Below are 15,256 nucleotides of genomic sequence, written 5' to 3'. Positions count from 1 at the left end.
AGAGATAGAAACAGAGTAGAGAGACAGGAAGGGAAGAGAAGAGAAGAAAGGGGGAGGAGGAGGAGAGATGAAGGGAGGAGGAAGGAGGAGGGGAGGAGAGAGGGAGAGAGAGACACATACAAACACAGAGACAGAAAGAGAGGGGGAGGAAAGGAGGGGCGGAGAGAAAAGAGGAGAGGAACTACTTTTATGTCTCCTCACAGAATCACACGCCTCACTCCTTTTATTGTCCTGTGCTGGAGGGTGGTAGGCCACTGTCACTGACTCCATCCTCAGGTAGAATTACCTTCCTCCCTGAGCTAATGTCTTGCTAAATCCCCTGGAACTAAGTTCAGTTTCCCCAAGGGGCCTACATCTTCATTTCCTGGCATTAACGAATCACCTTAATTGTTCCCCAGTTTATTCCCAGTGGGTCCTGGGAACAGATAGGAAAATAACCTATAGGAAAGTCACAAAGAGGTTAAGGAACTTGCCCAAGGTCACTCAGGTAGTAAGTGGCACTACAGGATTTGAACCCATGTCCTTTGACTCCAGAGCCAGTGCTTTGGGCACCCAAGTTCAGGCCTTCATCACCTCTCACCTCAGTTATTGCAGTGGCCTCCTAATTGGTCTCTCTGCTTCAAGTCTTTCTCCACTTCAGCTTCCAAGCACAGATCTGACCATCTCACCCCCTCCCGTCACTCAGTAAACTCCATTGCTTCCCCATTGCCTCTAGAATCAAATATAGACACTTCTGTTTACCTTTTAAAGCTCTTTACAATCTTGCTTCAATCTATCTTTCCAGTCTTGTTGTACAATACTCCACTCTACCCCAACCCTGCAGGCTGGGCTCCAGATAAACTCACCTTCTTTTCCTTCCTCATACATAACATTCCATCTCTCTCTGGCAAATGCCATCTGTACTATTATATACATGTACAGACACATACACACTTATGCAATACGAGTCTGACACAGGCCTAGATCCCATGAGTTTACCCAGCTGATGCAACCTCTCTACATGGAAGATAATAGTGAGCTTGCCTTCAGGACAATCATAATGACCTGGAAGGGAAGTGCCTTGTAGAGACTGTGGAACCTCCATAGATATTCTATAACCAGTTATGTTTTAGCTTTGGCCTTACCCTGCAGGGTTCCTCTCTGAAGCTATATGTCCTCCTGAGACATGGTCCTTGGCCTTTTCATTGTTCTCTTCCTATACGGGTGAAAGGAGTGGTTTGGAAAGTGGGTCCCAGGAATTAGAATTCTAAGCAGGCTTTGAAACCATCAATTCCCCAAGAAGTAAGGAGTAATCTTTAGGAATGACCTTTTGGACCCCAGCCCACACCTGATAGTCATGTCATATCTACACACGGACTTGGTGGGGCCAATTTGCGTACCAGCTGATCAAAGTTATGACCTTAATTTCCCCCTTCCCTGAGTCCAAAGTGGTGCAGGAGAGATTATAGTCGCCAATGTGTTGGAAGAAATGGTTGTATGTTCTTGCCATATATTTGAAGTAACTATTCCTTCGTAAAAGCTAATTGATATTGGGTTATCAAATGGAACTGTTAATCACTGGTGCCCCCCTAATAATCCAGGGAACACAGCAGGTTGGGGCTCAAGCTAATGGTTTTAGAGAAGAGAGATGCTCCAACTCCTCAGGATTGCTAATGGAAGCCCTAATGAGAGATGAAGCCTGCCTGCCTCTGGGAGAGAGAGAGCCAGAACCTAGTATCTACACATAGAAATGTCCTTATCGTATCCCCTGTCAGGATGTAAGCTCCTCGAATATAAGGGTTATTTCATTCATTGTATTTGCATCCCCAAGACCTAGAGTAGTGCCTGGCACAAAGGAGGTGCTTAATAAATCTCATTGATTGACTGATCTCTTACAGAAGAATAGCATGAAAGACTTCATGAAGTGCTTGCTGAAATCTAGGTAAACTCTCACTATAGCATCCCCCTGGACCAGTCTAGTAAACCAAGAAAAAAAGAAAGGAAATGATGTTAATCAATCATGACCTGTTCTTGATGACACTGTACTGGCTTTCTTTTTCCTTTTCTAGATGTGCACTAACCATGTCATTTACCCAGGAGTCAACTTCACTGCCTATATGGTCTACAGGTTCCATACGTTTTCCTTTTAATTTCTTTTTTTCAAATCAAGACATTTGCCTTTGTCTCTTGTGACCAGAGCTGCAGCACTTCTGGATGTCCGAGGCTTTCAAGGATCACTGACAGTGATTCAATAATCCTATCAGGAATCAGTCCCTTAAGTACCCTTCCAAATAATTCATCTGGCCTAGCAACATGAACACTTCTGGGGCATCAAGATGCTCTCTTACTTCCTCCCTTCTTACCTTAGATATCAAGTCCTTTCTTTTTGTTGTTCTGGGCTTTCCTATCTGAAGATAATCCTTTTTAGCAGAGAAACAAGCAAAGTAAGCCTGAGCAGATGCTGCCTTCTCTCCGTTGTTATTATCATCTAATCTACTCCAAGGAATTGTCCTGTTCTTTCTTTGATCTTTCTCCTCTCCCCCACCCCCCTCCAATATAGCTTAAACATTTTTTTTTTCATAACTGTCTTCATCAGCTTCAGCCCATACTGAATTTTAGCAATCCTGACATACACTGCCTACAAAGCCTGGCCAGGATTCTAACTCCAGGATACGTATGACTCACTTTCCCAGCCACTCCCTTCACCTGTACAGGAAAAGAACAAATAAAAAGGCCAAGGACCAAGGCTATTTCTCAAGTGGCCATGTAGCTTCAGAGGGGAAGAAGGCTCTAAGGTCATTCATCTTATCACGTGGTTTTTCATCAGACATCTTGAGCAAAAGAGTCACTGAGCTCCTCAAGACACAAACAATGATAAGGCCAAAGCTAAAACATAACAGGTTACAGAATACCTATGGAGGTTCCACAGTCGCTACAAGGCACTTCCCTTCCAGGTCAATATGATTGTCCTGAAGGCAAGCTCACTATTATCTTCCATGTAGAGAGGTTGCATCAGCTGGGTAAACTCATGGGACCTAGGCATGTGTCAGATTCGTATTGCGTAAGTGTGTATGTGTCTGTACATGTTTATAATAGTACAGATGGTATTTGCCAGAGGGAGATGTAATGTTATGTATGAGGAAGGAAAAGAAGGTGAGTTTGTCTGAAGCCCAGCCTGCAGGGTTGGCGTAGAGTAGAGTAATGTACAACAGGACTGGAAAGATAGATTAGAGCAAGGTTGTAAAGAGCTTTAAAAGGTAAAAAGCTGTGTGACCTTGGGCAAGTCACTTAACCCTGATTGCCTCACCAAAAAGCAAAAAAAAAAAAAAAAAAGGTAAACACAAGTGTCTATATTTGATTCTAGAGGCAATGGGGAAGCAATGGAGTTTACTGAGTGACGGGAGGGGGTGAGATGGTCAGATCTGTGCTTGGAAGCTGAAGTGGAGAAAGACTTGAAGCAGAGAGACCAATTAGGAGGCCACTGCAATAACTGAGGTGAGAGGTGATGAAGGCCTGAACTTGGGTGCCCAAAGCACTGGCTCTGGAGTCAAAGGACATGGGTTCAAATCCTGTAGTGCCACTTACTACCTGAGTGACCTTGGGCAAGTTCCTTAACCTCTTTGTGACTTTCCTATAGGTTATTTTCCTATCTGTTCCCAGGACCCACTGGGAATAAACTGCGGAACAATTAAGGTGATTCGTTAATGCCAGGAAATGATGATGCAGGCTGCCTAGGGACACTGAACTTCGTTCTGGGGGATTTAGCTTGGTCCTGAAGAAAAGTTCAGAAAACATACCTCCTTCCCTCCTTATTCATGTAGAATATTGTCAGGCATCATTAATGTTCTCTTTAGCTTTCATGAACTTTTCTTTTCTTATTCTATAGCTCTCTAGGTAGGATCTGAGGAGGGATATATTAAGAAATAACAATGTTGTAAAAATAAAAGACAGACATAAAAATAAGATAGGGAGTGGGCCTCTCAGATGAGCATAGTCCTCCTTCTCTACAATTTATAGTCTTAGAGAGATGCCTAGAGCCCTGAGAGTTTAAGTGATTTGACCAGGGTCAAACATCTAATATGTGTCAGAGTCAGAACTTGAAGCCAGATTTTCCTTCCTGTCTTTGAAGGCTAACTCCATCTGTTAAACTATGTTGCCTCTCTAAAAATAAGATAATTAAATGGAATCCTATGGATTCCTAGCTATCTTTCTTCTGAATCTATTGAAATCTACCTAACCAAAATCTCTTTCAGACTATGCCTCGCTTTCTTCTCCTTCACTTAACAAATTGAAAGCTAGAGTGGTCACTTACTCCAAAGGTTATCATCATTTATAATTTCCATCCCTAGTGAGAATCAAAATCAGAATAGAAGTTTGGTTTTTTCTACCTTTTGAAAGAGAAAATTGCCATTAAGTTGTATCAAAAAAGTATTTGCTGCTCTGCTTTTTGGTAGAGTGCTAGCTAGAATATACCTAGATTCTTCAAGTCACCATCACCACAACATGATGCCTCCAGAGCTGAGCTTGTCGTCTTTTTCCTGAACTCATCAATGCTCTCTTTTTTCTGTAGTTTTCTCTAATGACAATAATACTACTGTATTCTTTGTTTCATTGATCTTCATTCAAATAAAACTCTCCAACATGTCTTTACCTTCTGATTTATAAATGTGCTAATATAACTATATTTTCCTACTATACAGTACTACTCTGTCCCCACCTTGACCTACCCTCACTCTGATCTTTTCTGTTTATTTTGAATGAAGTAGATAACTTCCAGAGTTATATTTCAGTCTCATTCCAAGAAGTCTTAGTGAACTCATGAGGTCAGATTTGCCCCCTCGTGCTAGAATCTCTAGTTTACTTTATTTGTCATATCTACTTTGAGTATTTGTATTTAGACATCTGAGATTGCAGGTGTTCATTGCTGTTTCTTTTCTTAGATTTTATTTCCTGTGAATTTCTGGATGCTTCAAGTGCTATTATGTTTTAAACACTCCAGCCACTCTATAATATCTAGCTTGGTGGACATTCATAGGTACTCTTCTCCCTCTCCCTTCTTTTTTTAGTTTAAAGCTTTCTTGATTGGAAATACATTTTTATCACTTCTTGTCAAGGACACTCTATCCTTGGTCATGAATGCCTGCCATTTATATTTGAAGTAGTAGTTCAGAAATATACATTTGATTATCAGGTACCACCTACTTAGCCAGATGCTCACTTCCCAGATCACTTTTCTGTTCTGCAACTTTTTCTTCCCTAGAGAATAGCAAGGAAACCACAGGCTATACCCTTAGATCTTTTTTGCCCGAGACATTATAAGCTTTAGCAATGTTTTATAGATTCTTTCTGGTAGTATCATTTGTGCCCATGTGACACAAAAACTGGGCAGTAATTTTTAAGGAAGTGACACCTGAGCTCAGCCTTCAAGAAGGATGAAGATTCTGAGAGGCATTGATGAGGAAGGTGTGTATTTCAGGTGTGGGTTTGGCCCATGTAGTTGTATAGAGGCAAGACATACAATATCAAATTTAGGAAATCACTAGGAGTTCAATATTGGTTGGTACATAGAATTTGCAAAAAGAAACAGTATGAAATAAAAACAGAAAGTTAGTTCAGAGTAAGTCTCTGGGAGGGCCTTAAATAAGGAGTTTGTATTTTATCCTAGGGGCAGTGGGAAGCCACTTAAAGATTTTTGAGTAGGAGGAGTGCATCATGTCAGCAGTGGTGTGCTGGTTGCATTGGATAGGAGAAAAAATGGAAGCAGGAAAACCAACTGGATCAGTGAAGAGGAATTGAATTAGGATGTTGGCTGTGAGTGGAGCAAAGGGGGTATGAGAAAGGTTATGGAGGTAGAATTGTCAAAATTTGGCACAATCTTTTCTTTATTCTATCCAGCCCTTAGGGGCACTTTGATATCAGTTGCCCTGTTGGTTTTCCTTTCTCTTAGGGGCTACAGAGATCATTAATCTGAAAAACACTACTGCTTCTCCCATGCCCTTTAGTCTTGAGAAGAAGCATGGTATAGTAATAAGATTTAGTTAATAGTCAATAAAGATTTATCAAGTAACAACAACTGCTGTTGCTGCTGCCGCTATAGTAGCTGATAGCTCAGTGGATAGAGCAGTGGGCCTGGAGTCGGGAAGATTTAAGTTCAAATAGAGCCTCAGATACTTAATAGCTAGGTGACCCTATTTAAGTCACTTAACCTCAGTTTCCCTCAGTTTCCTCAACTGTAAAATAGGGATAATAATAGCTCCTACCTTGCAAGGTTGTCGTAAGGCTCAAATGAAATAATATTTGTAAAAGCATTTAGCACAGTGTACATAGTAGGAGCTATATAATGCTTATTCTCTTCCCTCTACCTCTACCTCTACCACCAACCACTATATACCAGGCACTATGCTAAGCACGTTGACACATAGAACAATCACAATCAGCCCCTGCCCTTGAGGAACTCAAAATCCTATGAAGGAAACATGCAACTAACTACCTACAAACAAGATAAACAGGATAATTCAGTCTAAATCCTATTGCTGTTATATCTTACCAGTGTGACCTTGGGTAAGTTGTTTCTCTTTTCTGGGCCTCAATTCCCTCATTTATTAAATGGGAAATTTGGATTTCTCCACTGGTCAGTCATTTTTCTACCCTTCGTGACCCCATTTAGGTTTTTCTTGACAAAGTTATTGGAGTGGTTTGCCATTTCCTTCTCCAGTGGACTCTTTTGTCAGGCAATCAGAGGTTAAGTGACTTGCCCAGGGTCACACAGCTAGGAAGTAGCTGAGGCTGGATTTGAACTCAGGTCTTCCGGACTCCAGGCCCAGTGCTATATCCACTGAGCCACCAGCTGCCTCCTGGATTCTCCAGGTGATCTCTAAGGTTCCTTCTGTCTCTGAAAACTATGATCTGCCAAGTTTCCTCTCAGGCATAAAGGAACAAGTTTATGGAGTAGTCATGAGCCTCCTTCCATAGGCTTCCCAGAACTCTGGACCTTGGATGTGTTATGAAATGGAGATGTGTTTGGATGACATTAGACAACTAGAAAGAAGAGAGAAATTTTCTGAAGGCCAGATGCCAGAAGCTTGCCCAGAGACATGGGGAGTCCAGAGCTATCTTATTTTTTTAATAAAGGGTGACATGCCTATTGATTTTTACCAATCAGTTCCTTACAAATTAAAGTTGATGCATTTAATTTCTTAGGAGTCATGTATGTAGTGAAACTAGCATGATAATATCCTACGGCTATGGTACAAAATGAGTCATGACACATAGGTATGAAAAACATGTATCAACACTTTGCAAAGCCAAAGGAAATAGCATCTTCAAGTGCCTAAGCCTGCAATATACTTTAAGAGGGTAGTTTCTTCCACCCAAATTCCTAGGCACACCAGGTCTCTGAGATCACATTTATTGTCAAGATATATAGTTCCTTAAAAGAGGAATTAAGTGAAACATTTGGATGGGATGGTCTACCTGACCCAATCTCTAAATACTATTCCACAAAAAGAGTTTGACAGAGTCCCTTCTATTTCTATTTTTTGAGAATAAGCTTTGTAGCATAGGTATTAATTGCTCTTTAAAGTTGGATGAAATTTCATTTGTAAACCTGTGGGAGCTGAGTTTTTTCCCCCTCCTTTGGCAATTCATTTATGGCTTACTTAATTTCTTTCTCATGAAATTTGTTTGCTTAGGCTCTCAATTCTTATTTTGTTAGTTTAAGTATTTTAAAATTTCATGGATAACTCATCAATATCCTTTGAATTCTCCATTTTGCTGGCATATAATTGTGCATAGTACTTTCTGGTAATTCCTTTTTTATCCTCTCTGTTGTGAATTCACTTGGTTCATTTTTTATTTTGGTCATTTGCTTTTCCTCTCTCTTTTTCTTAATCAGGTTGGGTAATGGTTTATTGATTTTGTTAGTGTCCCATAAAAAAATGAGCTCTTACTTTTGTTCATCAATTTTACATTGTTTTTATTTTCAAGTATCCATTTCTCCTCTAATTTTCAATATTTCTTCTTTTGCACTTGTTTTGGGGTTTCTAATTTATTTATTTTTAAACTTTTAAATTGCATGCTCAGATTATTGATCCTTTCTTTTTCTACTTTGTTAATATGTCTTCAGAAATATTAGTTTTCTCCTGAGGACTGCTTTGGCTGCATCCCAAGAGTTTTGGTATGTTGCTTCATCATTACCATCTTTTATGTAATAGTTATAATAATTTATTTTTTGAAGTACTTATTATTCAAAATAGTATTTAATTGCCATTTAGATCTGTATTTTTACTCATATTTCCTCTATTCATTATTATTCTTATTGGGTTATTAGTGTACAAAAGGGAAAGCTAAATCACTTCTGCTTTTTTATATTAGTTTATATTCTTTTAAGTCATACATTTGATAAACTTTACTAATGGTATCATAGATGCTGAGAAATCTGTGTTCTTTAGTATTCCCATTCAGAAATCAGTATTGGTCAGTCAAATCTAGTTTTTCAATACTTCTATCAGCTACATATCTTCCTTCTTATTGACTTTTCTGTTGGGTTTAATTGGAGAGAAATACCCAAATCTCTATTAGTATGTAATTTGTATTTGCTTCCATTGAATACTTATGTATATATGAGTGAGTACATGAGTGTGTGTGTGTGTGTGTGTGTGTGTAAAATGGAGGTTTGGAGCATTCCCAGATCTTCTAATATAGAGGCACCCTGCTTCTAGGAGGAGACATTCTATAATACATGATGGTAGTTCTTCTATAATGTGAGTGGGAGCAACCTTTTTCAATTGGCTACATAGCTGGAGGAGGCTGCATCTTTATTTTTTTTTTGGGCAATTGGGATTAAGTGACTTGCCCAGGGTCACACAGCTAGTAAGTGTCTAGTGTTTGGTCTGAGACCTGATTTGAACTCAGTTCCTCCTGACTTCAGGGCCAGTGCTCTATCCACTGCACCACCTAGCTGCCCCAAGGCTGCATCTTTAAAAAAAACAAACTGCATCATAAAACTTAAAAATCAGATTGGGATAAGTCTTGCTTTCTATTTTTCATGCTCTTTTCTGCTGTGTTCAAGAACGTAAATATCATACTCAGTTCACCCAGAGCCTAGGCACCATGAACTGAATCAAAAAGGTGGAGGGGGAGGGACTGGATTACCTTTACCTGCTTTCTCCTTTAAATACCCATGCCTTGGGGTGTTTCTGTTTCTATTTTATTTCATTTATCCTTCTCAATTTCAGGTGTAGGTGGTCATCCCCACTGGATCTGGAAGTTCAAGCCATGGCAATCTTGGAGTCCGTATTCTAAGCAGAATGTTACAGCCACCTAGCCCAGTAGGAAAGCCCTGAGAAACCAGGATGCTAGGGACTGGAGTCCAAGGGATGTTTTGGACTTGGAAATGGAGCTATGTTATATGGGAATTAAGCTAAACTATGAACCTAATCCCTTTCCCCTCTCTAGAAATTAAGGTAGTATGGGGATGGGGGACAGGAGGGGAATTATGACAGTCTTGTGCTTTGGAGTATGTTACTATATTCATTATTATAACTTTGAAGTAAATTAACTGAGGTACAGGGAACCCACCCCATTACACTTGAGGGAATACTATTAATGGGAGAGCTGGAACCAATCACAGAGCCTAGATATCTCAAATCACTTTAAGGACACCAGAGAACACTGGGGACAGAATGAGATCTAACAAACCTGGGTATTCAGGCAGTAGGAGCCAGAGTAGACAGTGTTACATATAATCATAACTTTTTTTTTTTTAGGCACTTGGGGTTAAGTGACTTGCCTAGGGTCACACAGCTAGTAAGTGTCTGAGGGCAGATTTGAACTCAGGTCCTCCCGACTCCAGGGCTGGTGCTCTATCCACTGCACCATCTAGCTGCCCCAATCATAACTTTTAAGCTGGTGTTTGGTCTCTATTTTGCTTATAGTAATCTGAACCTTGTCTCCTCTGCCCAATTCTTCCCTCCAATTACCGTGCCCAATCTCAAATTCCTTGATTTTTATTGTAATTTTTCTCTCTGTCTCTCTCTTCTTTCCCCTTTTCAGCTTAGATAAGAGTAAGGTGCCTAATCCCCCCTGTCTCCCACTACCTCTTTCTTCTATTTCAGTGACATTCATCTGTAATGTCCCTCACCAAGAACCATTTTCTTTCTTCCACCTTCCTTCTTTCTCCTAGGAAACTCTAGCATTTATTTCCAAGGTGGGGGAAGGGCAATGGCTTCCTTATTCAGAAGCTTTATCTTCCTTACCTGGCTACCACCTGTCCACAAAAGCATAGCATCTCTGTTTCCTTTGTGTTTAATTTTTCATGAGATTAGGCAAGTATCTGAAGATGTAATTGACTAGGTAATGACCTTGTAAACTTCAAAAGGTCAGAAGAGACATCAGAAACATATCCCTAGCAGCCAGAGATGGTAGCACAGTACACCAGAGTTGATTGCTTTGGCCAATAAGAGAAATGACTGCAGATAGATTTAGGAAGAACAGTCATCTAAGGATGGAGGCAGTTTCAAGGATATTAGGAGGGAAAAGTTCCAGCTACAGATTCTAGGAAGTCATGGGTTCTCAGAGCCCAGCAGAGAGCTACACCAGAAGGGAACTTCATGAGAATTCCACCAAAGGAGAAAAGGGATATCCTGACCAAGAATTTAGAGAGATCCCTTGGGCACCTTGTGTTTTCTACTTAGAAGTGCCAGACTATCTTTGTTTGAGCCAACTCTCCTTAAGTACCTTGCAGAAGTGTGCAAGGAGCCTGTCCCCTTGATTGAAGGGCATTTTTGTATCCTACAAAAAGCATAGTCCTTGATATACCTTTTCAGGAAAATATCACTTTATAAAAGCTAATTGTTGTCAATTGTCAATTGATATTGGGAAGGCAGGACTGGATAGGACATCCCTGAAGAAGGAAGTTGTCAGTTACCTTCCAGAAACCTAAACTTCTGGGGCAGCTAAGTGGCGCAGTGGATAGAGCACCAGTCCCGGAGTCAGGAGGACCTGAGTTTAAATCTGGCCTCAGACATTTGACATTTACTAGCTGTGTGACCCTGGGCAAGTCACTTAACCCCATTGCCTAGCCAAAAAAACCCCAAAAACCTAAACTTCCATTGTGAGTTTGGGTTAGGGGCTTTCAGGCAAGGGGCACAGTGTGTGTGTGTAATAGACACACACATATGAAGTAATACAAATGAGATATGTCTCATTTACATACATGCACAAACACATACATAGTAATACAAATGAAAGCTTTCCATGATTTTCCCCAGCTGGAACTGATCACTTTCCTTCCTCAAACTTCTCAAGCCACTCTGACTTTCCTATGCACTTTTGATGTTGTTATTCAGGTGTTTCAATTGTGTCTGACTCTTTTTGACCCCATTTGGGGTTTTCTTGGCAAAGATACTGGAGTGATTTGCCATTTCCTTCCCCAGCTCACTTTACAGATGAGGAAACTGAGGCAAAAAGGGGTAAGCAACTTGCCTAGGATCACACAGCTAGTAAAGTGTCTGAGGCCAGATTTGAACTCAGGAAGATGAGTCTTCCTGACTCCAGGCATAGCACTATATCCACTGTTGCCACCTAGTTGCCCCCTAAATCCTATGCACTTAGCCCATCCTAATTTGTTTTATGGTTATTTGGGTGCATCCCCACTGCCCCTTCCTCTGTTATAAATTCACTCAATCCCTTTGTGACTGAACACAGTGTAACTTTGCATATAGTGGACACACAATAATTATTGGTTGAATTCATAAGTGGTTCATGAATGACAGGAATTTGGGCGAAACTGTTCATCTCCCGTTCTTTCTCCTCTAAACGCTGGCACTATTTTTACACTCAATCCCAAACCTGAAGGTTTTAGTCAAAGAATTTGAGAAGCAATATGATCATTCAACCCCTTGCTCCTTAGCTCTCCTGCTGATCTCTGATTTAGTGATGTCTCTGTCCTCCTCCCCCTACCCTTTACAATCCCATTAGAGACTACTGATTTTCCCTGTGACTCAGTCAAACTCCCCCTCAGCTCCTATTACTAACTGAAGAGGAAATGTGTAAGGGGTGCCACCCATAGACACGCAATTGCCCCTTGAATTTGTTCTGGAATAGAACATTTCCTCGGTTCCTGACTCTAGCTTCAAGACCTAGAGCAGAGAAGGTATAGTTGTTTGTTTTGCTCTGTGGGAAGAAGCAGCTGTCACTACCAGCACAAGGTGTTGGTGAAAACTCCTAGGGAGGCCAAACAGACTGACATTACTTACCTTGGCTAAGGAACTTTACATTCCTATACATAGAAAGCAGTTCCCAAGATATGCTGGGTCATCATCTTGGGAGGTGGAGGAGGGTGGAGGTGGGAGGGAAACCATATGGATCTGGAGAGGTAGAGAACTAGATTCAGGTTCAGCTGGAAGCCCTATCATTGACTTTCTATTTTTTTGTAGCAAGTCATTTATCCAGAACAGTAAATAAGGAAGGATGAGTAGGACTTTGCCCCAGTGTGCTAAATATGGAGGGTTCCAATAGCGTTCCAGTTCCTCAGCAGGGTAGAAACATCAGAGCTAAGTACTTAGTTAGCAAGAATAATAATTGAAATAGAAAGTTACTAAATAATCAACTAGGGTGAATTCTTTTATAGTTGCTGCTATTGTGTTGTTTCAGTCCTGTCCAACTCTTGGGGTTTTCTTGGGAAAGACAATGGAGTGCTTTGCATTTCCTTCTCCAGGTCATTTTTACAGATGAGGAACTGAGATAAATAGGGTTAAGCGACTTGCCCAGTTAGTATCTGAGGCTGGATTTGAACTCAGGAAGATGAGTTTTCCTTATTCCAAGTCCAGTGTAACACCTTGCTTTCTACTCCCCCTCCTTGCCTCAAACATGGTAACCTCCCTAGTAGCAGCCTTGTATAGTGTCCTGGAGTCTCTGTCTCCCCCAACAAGGAAGTATCTTAGCCCTTGGCCCAACTGGGAACATGCTTTGCTTCAGCCTGCCTGGGCAGAGTCTGTGGTTCTTGCCCTGGGTACAAAAATTCCTAGTTTCTGCTCTTTACTTACTCCTCCAGGATCTTAGCTCTCTAATCAATAAAATGGGGATAATGTGAACCTAGAGTACTTTTGTATATGAGAAAGTGTTTTTTGTTTATCCACAGGGGAAAAAAAAATACCTGATAGAATAACCACCATCATAATTCATACTATTGTAACAAGTATATTCATAATATTATAATGAAAATAAATTCAACTTGGAGTGGGTTATTCAAGGGGTGTTTCAGATAATCATGACACAGTCTGCCTGCAGACTTGTTCTTTGTAGCTCTAATCTGGAATGCAAAGCTGAACAGGGAGATAAGAGCTTTGGGGAAGGAAAAGGCTCTCCCAATCCCAGCCAAACACTCCCCCCTCCCCAAACACTCTCTACCTCAAGGTATTTGGCTTTTTTCCCCTCCATTTTATTTCATTTTCAGTTAAAGAGCATTTGCCTTCTCTCTTTTCCACCTTTCCCCAATAGAAAAAAGTATAGAACAAAACCTTTGTAATAAAATAAGTGATGAGTTCAGGGTATACCCCAAGAATGTTGAGGTACCACCTGAAATGATGAGGAATAGATAGGCAGGTCCTATTGACCTGAAAGAATTCACTTGGACAGTCTCCAAGTTAAAAAAAAGGCATTTATTGTGGTGATACACTCAAGCAGGCCTGTTTCACGTGGGAGGCAGATCGTAGGCAAAGGCCACTGACCAGATTAAAGATCTGGATTGAATATAATTTTTATGGAATGGGGGGGAAAGGAGATAAGAGAATGGGAGGAGCAAGCATGACTGCAAAATGCCTGGGATATCAGGAAGTAGGGAGCTGCCTTTATTATACAGATAAGCAAAGAGAATAGGAGAGAGGAAGGGAAAAGTTGTTCTGGACTTGGGGGTGCTTTGTGAAAGCACCCACGTAAGTCCACAGTGGGGGTCTTCAATGCATAGTCTTCTTTGATCATTTTTCTGGCCGATCACACCCTGCATCTTATCCCACATCTCACATCCTGCATCCTGCTTGCTTAATCTGCCTAGAGCGCTCCTTTCTACCTCATCATAACCACAGTAAAAAAAAAGACAAATTCTCACGTTGCTCATGTACAAAAATACATGTCTCATTCTGTACTTGAATACATTGCCTCTCTGTCAGAAGGCGGGGTAGTATAGTTTATCATCAGCCTTTGGAATCCTGGTTGGTTATTGCATTGGTCAGAGTTCTTAAGTCTTTCACAGTTGTTTGGCTTTACAATATTGTTGTTTTTGTATACATTGTTCTGCTCACTTCACTCTGTCAGTTCGTAGAAGTCTTCCCAGATTTCTCTGAATTTATCCCTTTCATCATTTCTTATAGCACAACAGTGTTCGTCGACATTCATATGCCATAATTTGTTCAGCCATTTCCCAAGTGATGGGCACCCACTTTATGGCATTTGATTTTTTTTTTTAATTTTTCTTTCTTTCTTTCTTTATTTTTAGAGTGTTGGGATTAAGTGACTTGCCCAGGGTCACACAGCTAGTAAGTGTCAAGTGTTTGGTCTGAGGCTGGATTTGAACTCAGATTCTCCCGACTTCAGGGCCAGTGCTCTATCCACTGAGCCACCTAGCTTCCCTGACTTCATGGCATTTGAAAAAACAAAACAGGCAAATAGGACCATGGGGCTGTCAGAGCTGTCAGAGAATGGAAGGCACTGCTCCTATTGGCCCCTTTAAAATTTCCTTGGCTTAACAGTATGTTGATAAACTTCTCTTTTTCCCTTGAATTGTTGGTGCTCAGACCTAACCCCAATCACTTGTGGAATGAATGATACAACCCCCATTATCAGTATCTCTGTGAATCAGATGGCCAGACTCCACTGAAGACATGTGGATCCTACTTTCCCTTGGCATCATCCCCATTATCAATCTCTCACTCATCTCTCCCCAGAACCTCCTTATAACAAAGATTGATGAAGCACCTTTTGCTTATAGAGCCCTGTGTGAGACTTTGGGGAAGGTGCAACGTTTAGTTAAGTAAAAAGCTCCTATTCCGTGAAAAGACTTTCTCTTGGTCTTGCCTCAACTTCTCAGAAAACCCTCAACTCTTTATTTACAGATTAAAACTGTATTTGATGACTGTCCTCCAATTCCCAGACTCCAGGCCAGAAGAAGGTTCTTTCCAGGGTTTTGTTTTTATGATTTGTCTTTTTGTTTTTTCCCATCCTACAAGGGTATCCTAGAATGCCAGTCTGTGCCACTCCTTTACCACACACACACACACAC

The sequence above is a fragment of the Vombatus ursinus genome, unplaced genomic scaffold (genome assembly GCF_900497805.2).
Source record: "Vombatus ursinus unplaced genomic scaffold, bare-nosed wombat genome assembly UNPS02014926.1, whole genome shotgun sequence".
NCBI classification, from domain to species: domain Eukaryota; kingdom Metazoa; phylum Chordata; class Mammalia; order Diprotodontia; family Vombatidae; genus Vombatus; species Vombatus ursinus.
This window is presented reverse-complemented; position numbering follows the sequence as displayed.